This window comes from Pseudophryne corroboree, unplaced genomic scaffold (assembly GCF_028390025.1).
Source record: "Pseudophryne corroboree isolate aPseCor3 unplaced genomic scaffold, aPseCor3.hap2 scaffold_378, whole genome shotgun sequence".
Classification (NCBI taxonomy): domain Eukaryota; kingdom Metazoa; phylum Chordata; class Amphibia; order Anura; family Myobatrachidae; genus Pseudophryne; species Pseudophryne corroboree.
In genome coordinates, this window is record NW_026970027.1 from 31,122 (window position 1) to 42,295 (window position 11,174).

At 34.5% G+C, this 11,174-nt stretch overlaps 2 non-coding genes across 2 annotated transcripts; both read left to right on the top strand.

The window, feature by feature from the left end:
• The first annotated feature begins 690 nt into the window (after positions 1-690).
• On the top strand, positions 691-764 carry TRNAN-AUU (transfer RNA asparagine (anticodon AUU)). Its single transcript has one exon. It is a non-coding gene; the product is annotated as a tRNA-Asn (tRNA).
• A 4,600-nt stretch (positions 765-5,364) lies between these two features.
• TRNAN-AUU (transfer RNA asparagine (anticodon AUU)) lies at positions 5,365-5,438 on the top strand. Its single transcript has one exon. It is a non-coding gene; the product is annotated as a tRNA-Asn (tRNA).
• Positions 5,439-11,174: the final 5,736 nt, after the last annotated feature.

Below are 11,174 nucleotides of genomic sequence, written 5' to 3' on the forward strand. Positions count from 1 at the left end.
ACACCAGGAAACATTAACGCCACTGCATCCTTGCTGCTTTCTCATGTGGAAGTCTGTTTAATGTGAAAACAAGGTGATATCTAATTAGCACACAGGTAAGGAATTACGAAAATCTTTATTTAAGGGTGAAGATGTTTCTCACAAAATTGTTGCCCCAATGCATCATTGAAATTCAAGCTGGAAAGATGATTTTAATATATCACTTGTACATTTTGTATTGCTCTTCTGGTGACAATGTAGTTTTTTTTGTCAATTACCATTTTAATAACAGGGTAAAGAAAATTAAGTGGATTTTTGAAAGAAAACTATACTGTCAATATACTATTAAAACAAATTAAAATGGTAAAAGTTATTGTACTTTAAGTAAAAATAAAAGAGCAAAAATATCAATCCCAGTTTTGATTACTTAAATTAACAAAAAAAATGCATATAGCAAAGGATAGTTTCAATCTGCCTACCTCTGGGTTATGGGTCCAGCATGCTTCCATTGCAGTACTCTGCTGCACATGTAAGTGCAAGAGATCCTGAAGCACTCACTCATCATGGGAAAGTACCAATGTGTTTATTCGTTAGTTGATGGAAGAAACATCTTACAAAAACTCTCCAGATTATTGATTTTTTAATGTTTTTCTAGGAAACGTTCTAGATGTATGCTTATTAGCCTTTGTCAGTAGGCACTTTTTGCAAAGTGTCTCTGTGGCGCAATCGGTTAGTGTGTTCGGCTATTAACCGAAAGGTTGGTGGTTCAATCCCACCCAGGGACCTAATTAAACTTGTGATCAGATTTTGGTGATATTTAAGTAGACAAGTCAAAATTTCAAACCCCCTCTTATGGTGTAGGGTACATGGCCTTCTCTGATGTAATCAGAGTTAGATTTGATTCAGTGATTTTATAAAAAACAGCTAGGAAGCACAATTTAGCAGTGGGTTGCAGAGAAAAAAAATATGCTAGCAAAAAAAATCCAATTGAGTGATTAAACAGCTCTTCATTTTCTGGCTTTATTTTTATGCTAACAAATTTGTTCTCTGAAAAGTGTCCACAAAGCCAAGTCTCTGATTAACACCGTTGTAGGGATGGTTTTTCACCTATTACTAAATTAAACTTGCTTCATTGGAAAGGCAGCAAGATGCATCCTCATTTCAATGTCTACTGAAATAATACAGGTTGACACCAGGAAACATTAACGCCACTGCATCCTTGCTGCTTTCTCATGTGGAAGTCTGTTTAATGTGAAAACAAGGTGATATCTAATTATCACACAGGTAAGGAATTAAGAAAATCTTTATTTAAGGGTGAAGATGTTTCTCACAAAATCGTTGCCCCAATGCATCATTGAAATTCAAGCTGGAAAGATGATTTTAATATATCACTTGTACATTTTGTATTGCTCTTCTGGTGACAATGTAGTTTGTTTTTGTCAATTACCATTTTAATAATAGGGTAAAGAAAATGAAGTGGATTTTTGAAAGAAAACAATACTGTCAATATACTATTAAAACAAATTAAAATGGTAAAAGTTATTGTACTTTAAGTAAAAATAAAAGAGACAAAATATCAATCCCAGTTTTGGATTACTTTAATTAACAAAAAAAAAATGCATATAGCAGAGGATAGTTTCAATCTACCTATCTCTGGGTTATGGGCCCAGCATGCTTCCATTGCAGTACTCTGCTGCACATGTAAGTGCAAGAGATCCTGAAGCACTCACTCATCATGGGAAAGTACCAATGTGTTTCTTCATTGGTTGATGGAAGAAACATCTTACAAAAACTCTCCAGATTATTGACTTTTTAAAGTTTTTCTAGGAAACGTTCTTGATGAATGCTTATTAGCCTTTGTCAGTATGTACTTTTTGCAAAGTGTCTCTGTGGTGCAATTGGTTAGTGTGTAAGGCTATTAACCAAAAGGTTGGTGGTTCAATCCCACCCAGGAACGTAATTGACCTTGTGATCAGATTTTGGTGATATTTAAGTAGACAAGTCAAAATTTCAAACCCCCTCTTATTGTGTAGGGTACCTGGCCTTCTCTGATGTAATCAGAGTTAGATTTGATTCAGTGATTTTATAAAAAACAGCTAGGAAGCACAATTTAGCAGTGGGTTGCAGAGAAAAAAAATATGCTGGCAAAAAAAATCCAATTGAGTGATTAAACAGCTCTTCATTTTCTGGCTTTATTTTTATGCTAACAAATTTGTTCTCTGAAAAGTGTCCACAAAGCCAAGTCTCTGATTAACACCTTTGTAGGGATGGTTTTTCACCTATTACTAAATTAAACTTGCTTCATTGGAAAGGCAGCAAGATGCATCCTCATTTCAATGTCTACTGAAATAATACAAGTTGACACCAGGAAACATTAACGCCACTGCATCCTTGCTGCTTTCTCATGTGGAAGTCTGTTTAATGCGAAAACAAGGTGATATCTAATTAGCACACAGGTAAGGAATTAAGAAAATCTTTATTTAAGGGTGAAGATGTTTCTCACAAAATCGTTGCCCCAATGCATCATTGAAATTCAAGCTGGAAAGATGATTTTAATATATCACTTGTACATTTTGTATTGCTCTTCTGGTGACAATGTAGTTTGTTTTTGTCAATTACCATTTTAATAATAGGGTAAAGAAAATTAAGTGGATTTTTGAAAGAAAACAATACTGTCAATATACTATTAAAACAAATTAAAATGGTAAAAGTTATTGTACTTTAAGTAAAAATAAAAGAGCCAAAATATCAATCCCAGTTTTGGATTACTTTAATTAAAAAAAAAAAAGCATACAGCAGAGGATAGTTTCAATCTGCCTACCTCTGGGTTATGAGCCCAGCATGCTTCCATTGCTGTACTTTGCTGCACATGTAAGTGCAAGAGATCCTGAAGCACTCACTCATCATGGGAAAGTACCAATGTGTTTCTTCGTTGGTTGATGGAAGAAACATCTTACAAAAACTCTCCAGATTATTGACTTTTTAAAGTTTTTCTAGGAAACGTTTTAGATGAATGCTTATTAGCCTTTGTCAGTATGCACTTTCGCAAAGTGTCTCTGTGGCGCAATCAGTTAGTGTGTACGGCTGTTAACTAAAAGGTTGGTGGTTCAATCCCACCCAGGGATGTAATTGATCTTGTTATCAGATTTTGGTGATCTTTAAGTAGACAAGTCAAAATTTCAAACCCCCTCTTATGGTGTAGGGTACCTGGCCTTCTCTGATGTAATCAGAGTTAGATTTGATTCATTGATTTTATAAAAACAGCGAGGAAGCACAATTTAGCAGTGGTTTGCAGAGAAAAAAAATATGCTGGCAGAAAAATCCAATTGAGTGATTAAACAGCTCTTCATTTTCTGGCTTTATTTTTTGCTAACAAATTTGTTCTCTGAAAAGTGTCCACAAAGCCAAGTCTCTGATTAACACCTTTGTAAGGATGGTTTTTCACCTATTACTAAATTAAACTTGCTTCATTGGAAAGGCAGCAAGATGCATCCTCATTTCAATGTCTACTGAAATAATACAAGTTGACACCAGGAAACATTAACGCCACTGCATCCTTGCTGCTTTCTCATGTGGAAGTCTGTTTAATGCGAAAACAAGGTGATATCTAATTATCACACAGGTAAGGAATTAAGAAAATCTTTATTTAAGGGTGAAGATGTTTCTCACAAAATCGTTGCCCCAATGCATCATTGAAATTCAAGCTGGAAAGATGATTTTAATATATCACTTGTACATTTTGTATTGCTCTTCTGGTGACAATGTAGTTTGTTTTTGTCAATTACCATTTTAATAATAGGGTAAAGAAAATTAAGTGGATTTTTGAAAGAAAACAATACTGTCAATATACTATTAAAACAAATTAAAATGGTAAAAGTTATTGTACTTTAAGTAAAAATAAAAGAGCCAAAATATGAATCCCAGTTTTGGATTACTTTAATTAACAAAAAAAAAGCATATAGCAGAGGATAGTTTCAATCTGCCTACCTCTGGGTTATGGGCCCAGCATGCTTCCATTGCTGTACTCTGCTGCACATGTAAGTGCAAGAGATCCTGAAGCACTCACTCATCATGGGAAAGTACCAATGTGTTTCTTCGTTGGTTGATGGAAGAAACATCTTACAAAAACTCTCCAGATTATTAACTTTTTAAAGTTTTTCTAGGAAACGTTTTAGATGAATGCTTATTAGCCCTTGTCAGTATATACTTTTGCAATGTGTCTCTGTGGCGCAATCAGTTAGTGTGTACGGCTATTAACCAAAAGGTTGGTGGTTCAATCCCACCCAGGTACGTAATTGACCTTGTTATCAGATTTTGGTGATCTTTAAGTAGACAAGTCAAAATTTCAAACCCCCTGTTATTGTGTAGGGTACCTGGCCTTCTCTGATGTAATCAGAGTTAGATTTGATTCTGTGATTTTATAAAAAACTGCTAGGAAGCACAATTTAGCAGTTGGTTGCAGAGAAAAAAAATATGCTGGCAGAAAAATCAAATTCAGTGATTAAACAGCTCTTCATTTTCTGGCTTTATTTTTATGCTAACAAATTTGTTCTCTGAAAAGTGTCCACAAAGCCAAGTCTCTGATTAACACCTTTGTAGGGATGGTTTTTCACCTATTACTAAATTAAACTTGCTTCATTGGAAAGGCAGCAAGATGCATCCTCATTTCAATGTCTACTGAAATAATACAGGTTGACACCAGGAAACATTAACGCCACTGCATCCTTGCTGCTTTCTCATGTGGAAGTCTGTTTAATGTGAAAACAAGGTGATATCTAATTAGCACACAGGTAAGGAATTACGAAAATCTTTATTTAAGGGTGAAGATGTTTCTCACAAAATTGTTGCCCCAATGCATCATTGAAATTCAAGCTGGAAAGATGATTTTAATATATCACTTGTACATTTTGTATTGCTCTTCTGGTGACAATGTAGTTTTTTTTGTCAATTACCATTTTAATAACAGGGTAAAGAAAATTAAGTGGATTTTTGAAAGAAAACTATACTGTCAATATACTATTAAAACAAATTAAAATGGTAAAAGTTATTGTACTTTAAGTAAAAATAAAAGAGCAAAAATATCAATCCCAGTTTTGATTACTTAAATTAACAAAAAAAATGCATATAGCAAAGGATAGTTTCAATCTGCCTACCTCTGGGTTATGGGTCCAGCATGCTTCCATTGCAGTACTCTGCTGCACATGTAAGTGCAAGAGATCCTGAAGCACTCACTCATCATGGGAAAGTACCAATGTGTTTATTCGTTAGTTGATGGAAGAAACATCTTACAAAAACTCTCCAGATTATTGATTTTTTAATGTTTTTCTAGGAAACGTTCTAGATGTATGCTTATTAGCCTTTGTCAGTAGGCACTTTTTGCAAAGTGTCTCTGTGGCGCAATCGGTTAGTGTGTTCGGCTATTAACCGAAAGGTTGGTGGTTCAATCCCACCCAGGGACCTAATTAAACTTGTGATCAGATTTTGGTGATATTTAAGTAGACAAGTCAAAATTTCAAACCCCCTCTTATGGTGTAGGGTACATGGCCTTCTCTGATGTAATCAGAGTTAGATTTGATTCAGTGATTTTATAAAAAACAGCTAGGAAGCACAATTTAGCAGTGGGTTGCAGAGAAAAAAAATATGCTAGCAAAAAAAATCCAATTGAGTGATTAAACAGCTCTTCATTTTCTGGCTTTATTTTTATGCTAACAAATTTGTTCTCTGAAAAGTGTCCACAAAGCCAAGTCTCTGATTAACACCGTTGTAGGGATGGTTTTTCACCTATTACTAAATTAAACTTGCTTCATTGGAAAGGCAGCAAGATGCATCCTCATTTCAATGTCTACTGAAATAATACAGGTTGACACCAGGAAACATTAACGCCACTGCATCCTTGCTGCTTTCTCATGTGGAAGTCTGTTTAATGTGAAAACAAGGTGATATCTAATTATCACACAGGTAAGGAATTAAGAAAATCTTTATTTAAGGGTGAAGATGTTTCTCACAAAATCGTTGCCCCAATGCATCATTGAAATTCAAGCTGGAAAGATGATTTTAATATATCACTTGTACATTTTGTATTGCTCTTCTGGTGACAATGTAGTTTGTTTTTGTCAATTACCATTTTAATAATAGGGTAAAGAAAATGAAGTGGATTTTTGAAAGAAAACAATACTGTCAATATACTATTAAAACAAATTAAAATGGTAAAAGTTATTGTACTTTAAGTAAAAATAAAAGAGACAAAATATCAATCCCAGTTTTGGATTACTTTAATTAACAAAAAAAAAATGCATATAGCAGAGGATAGTTTCAATCTACCTATCTCTGGGTTATGGGCCCAGCATGCTTCCATTGCAGTACTCTGCTGCACATGTAAGTGCAAGAGATCCTGAAGCACTCACTCATCATGGGAAAGTACCAATGTGTTTCTTCATTGGTTGATGGAAGAAACATCTTACAAAAACTCTCCAGATTATTGACTTTTTAAAGTTTTTCTAGGAAACGTTCTTGATGAATGCTTATTAGCCTTTGTCAGTATGGACTTTTTGCAAAGTGTCTCTGTGGTGCAATTGGTTAGTGTGTAAGGCTATTAACCAAAAGGTTGGTGGTTCAATCCCACCCAGGAACGTAATTGACCTTGTGATCAGATTTTGGTGATATTTAAGTAGACAAGTCAAAATTTCAAACCCCCTCTTATTGTGTAGGGTACCTGGCCTTCTCTGATGTAATCAGAGTTAGATTTGATTCAGTGATTTTATAAAAAACAGCTAGGAAGCACAATTTAGCAGTGGGTTGCAGAGAAAAAAAATATGCTGGCAAAAAAAATCCAATTGAGTGATTAAACAGCTCTTCATTTTCTGGCTTTATTTTTATGCTAACAAATTTGTTCTCTGAAAAGTGTCCACAAAGCCAAGTCTCTGATTAACACCTTTGTAGGGATGGTTTTTCACCTATTACTAAATTAAACTTGCTTCATTGGAAAGGCAGCAAGATGCATCCTCATTTCAATGTCTACTGAAATAATACAAGTTGACACCAGGAAACATTAACGCCACTGCATCCTTGCTGCTTTCTCATGTGGAAGTCTGTTTAATGCGAAAACAAGGTGATATCTAATTAGCACACAGGTAAGGAATTAAGAAAATCTTTATTTAAGGGTGAAGATGTTTCTCACAAAATCGTTGCCCCAATGCATCATTGAAATTCAAGCTGGAAAGATGATTTTAATATATCACTTGTACATTTTGTATTGCTCTTCTGGTGACAATGTAGTTTGTTTTTGTCAATTACCATTTTAATAATAGGGTAAAGAAAATTAAGTGGATTTTTGAAAGAAAACAATACTGTCAATATACTATTAAAACAAATTAAAATGGTAAAAGTTATTGTACTTTAAGTAAAAATAAAAGAGCCAAAATATCAATCCCAGTTTTGGATTACTTTAATTAAAAAAAAAAAGCATACAGCAGAGGATAGTTTCAATCTGCCTACCTCTGGGTTATGAACCCAGCATGCTTCCATTGCTGTACTTTGCTGCACATGTAAGTGCAAGAGATCCTGAAGCACTCACTCATCATGGGAAAGTACCAATGTGTTTCTTCGTTGGTTGATGGAAGAAACATCTTACAAAAACTCTCCAGATTATTGACTTTTTAAAGTTTTTCTAGGAAACGTTTTAGATGAATGCTTATTAGCCTTTGTCAGTATGCACTTTCGCAAAGTGTCTCTGTGGCGCAATCAGTTAGTGTGTACGGCTATTAACTAAAAGGTTGGTGGTTCAATCCCACCCAGGGATGTAATTGATCTTGTTATCAGCTTTTGGTGATCTTTAAGTAGACAAGTCAAAATTTCAAACCCCCTCTTATGGTGTAGGGTACCTGGCCTTCTCTGATGTAATCAGAGTTAGATTTGATTCATTGATTTTATAAAAACAGCGAGGAAGCACAATTTAGCAGTGGTTTGCAGAGAAAAAAAATATGCTGGCAGAAAAATCCAATTGAGTGATTAAACAGCTCTTCATTTTCTGGCTTTATTTTTATGCTAACAAATTTGTTCTCTGAAAAGTGTCCACAAAGCCAAGTCTCTGATTAACACCTTTGTAAGGATGGTTTTTCACCTATTACTAAATTAAACTTGCTTCATTGGAAAGGCAGCAAGATGCATCCTCATTTCAATGTCTACTGAAATAATACAAGTTGACACCAGGAAACATTAACGCCACTGCATCCTTGCTGCTTTCTCATGTGGAAGTCTGTTTAATGCGAAAACAAGGTGATATCTAATTATCACACAGGTAAGGAATTAAGAAAATCTTTATTTAAGGGTGAAGATGTTTCTCACAAAATCGTTGCCCCAATGCATCATTGAAATTCAAGCTGGAAAGATGATTTTAATATATCACTTGTACATTTTGTATTGCTCTTCTGGTGACAATGTAGTTTGTTTTTGTCAATTACCATTTTAATAATAGGGTAAAGAAAATGAAGTGGATTTTTGAAAGAAAACAATACTGTCAATATACTATTAAAACAAATTAAAATGGTAAAAGTTATTGTACTTTAAGTAAAAATAAAAGAGCCAAAATATCAATCCCAGTTTTGGATTACTTTAATTAACAAAAAAAAAGCATATAGCAGAGGATAGTTTCAATCTGCCTACCTCTGGGTTATGGGCCCAGCATGCTTCCATTGCTGTACTCTGCTGCACATGTAAGTGCAAGAGATCCTGAAGCACTCACTCATCATGGGAAAGTACCAATGTGTTTCTTCGTTGGTTGATGGAAGAAACATCTTACAAAAACTCTCCAGATTATTAACTTTTTAAAGTTTTTCTAGGAAACGTTTTAGATGAATGCTTATTAGCCCTTGTCAGTATATACTTCTGCAATGTGTCTCTGTGGCGCAATCAGTTAGTGTGTACGGCTATTAACCAAAAGGTTGGTGGTTCAATCCCACCCAGGTACGTAATTGACCTTGTTATCAGATTTTGGTGATCTTTAAGTAGACAAGTCAAAATTTCAAACCCCCTGTTATGGTGTAGGGTACCTGGCCTTCTCTGATGTAATCAGAGTTAGATTTGATTCAGTGATTTATAAAAACATCTAGGAAGCACAATTTAGCAGTGGGTTGTAGAGAAAAAGAAATATGCTGGCAGAAAAATCCAATTGAGTGATTAAACAGCTCTTCATTTTCTGGCTTTATTTTTATGCTAACAAATTTGTTCTCTGAAAAGTGTCCACAAAGCAAAGTCTCTGATTAACACCTTTGTAGGGATGGTTTTTCACCTATTACTAAATTAAACTTGCTTCATTGGAAAGGCAGCAAGATGCATCCTCATTTCAATGTCTACTGAAATAATACAAGTTGACACCAGGAAACATTAACGCCACTGCATCCTTGCTGCTTTCTCATGTGGAAGTCTGTTTAATGTGAAAACAAGGTGATATCTAATTAGCACACAGGTAAGGAATTAAGAAAATCTTTATTTAAGGGTGAAGATGTTTCTCACAAAATCGTTGCCCCAATGCATCATTGAAATTCAAGCTGGAAAGATGATTTTAATATATCACTTGTACATTTTGTATTGCTCTTCTGGTGACAATGTAGTTTGTTTTTGTCAATTACCATTTTAATAATAGGGTAAAGAAAATGAAGTGGATTTTTGAAAGAAAACAATACTGTCAATATACTATTAAAACAAATTAAAATGGTAAAAGTTATTGTACTTTAAGTAAAAATAAAAGAGACAAAATATCAATCCCAGTTTTGGATTACTTTAATTAACAAAAAAAAAATGCATATAGCAGAGGATAGTTTCAATCTACCTATCTCTGGGTTATGGGCCCAGCATGCTTCCATTGCAGTACTCTGCTGCACATGTAAGTGCAAGAGATCCTGAAGCACTCACTCATCATGGGAAAGTACCAATGTGTTTCTTCATTGGTTGATGGAAGAAACATCTTACAAAAACTCTCCAGATTATTGACTTTTTAAAGTTTTTCTAGGAAACGTTCTTGATGAATGCTTATTAGCCTTTGTCAGTATGTACTTTTTGCAAAGTGTCTCTGTGGTGCAATTGGTTAGTGTGTAAGGCTATTAACCAAAAGGTTGGTGGTTCAATCCCACCCAGGAACGTAATTGACCTTGTGATCAGATTTTGGTGATATTTAAGTAGACAAGTCAAAATTTCAAACCCCCTCTTATTGTGTAGGGTACCTGGCCTTCTCTGATGTAATCAGAGTTAGATTTGATTCAGTGATTTTATAAAAAACAGCTAGGAAGCACAATTTAGCAGTGGGTTGCAGAGAAAAAAAATATGCTGGCAAAAAAAATCCAATTGAGTGATTAAACAGCTCTTCATTTTCTGGCTTTATTTTTATGCTAACAAATTTGTTCTCTGAAAAGTGTCCACAAAGCCAAGTCTCTGATTAACACCTTTGTAGGGATGGTTTTTCACCTATTACTAAATTAAACTTGCTTCATTGGAAAGGCAGCAAGATGCATCCTCATTTCAATGTCTACTGAAATAATACAAGTTGACACCAGGAAACATTAACGCCACTGCATCCTTGCTGCTTTCTCATGTGGAAGTCTGTTTAATGCGAAAACAAGGTGATATCTAATTAGCACACAGGTAAGGAATTAAGAAAATCTTTATTTAAGGGTGAAGATGTTTCTCACAAAATCGTTGCCCCAATGCATCATTGAAATTCAAGCTGGAAAGATGATTTTAATATATCACTTGTACATTTTGTATTGCTCTTCTGGTGACAATGTAGTTTGTTTTTGTCAATTACCATTTTAATAATAGGGTAAAGAAAATTAAGTGGATTTTTGAAAGAAAACAATACTGTCAATATACTATTAAAACAAATTAAAATGGTAAAAGTTATTGTACTTTAAGTAAAAATAAAAGAGCCAAAATATCAATCCCAGTTTTGGATTACTTTAATTAAAAAAAAAAAGCATACAGCAGAGGATAGTTTCAATCTGCCTACCTCTGGGTTATGAACCCAGCATGCTTCCATTGCTGTACTTTGCTGCACATGTAAGTGCAAGAGATCCTGAAGCACTCACTCATCATGGGAAAGTACCAATGTGTTTCTTCGTTGGTTGATGGAAGAAACATCTTACAAAAACTCTCCAGATTATTGACTTTTTAAAGTTTTTCTAGGAAACGTTTTAGATGAATGC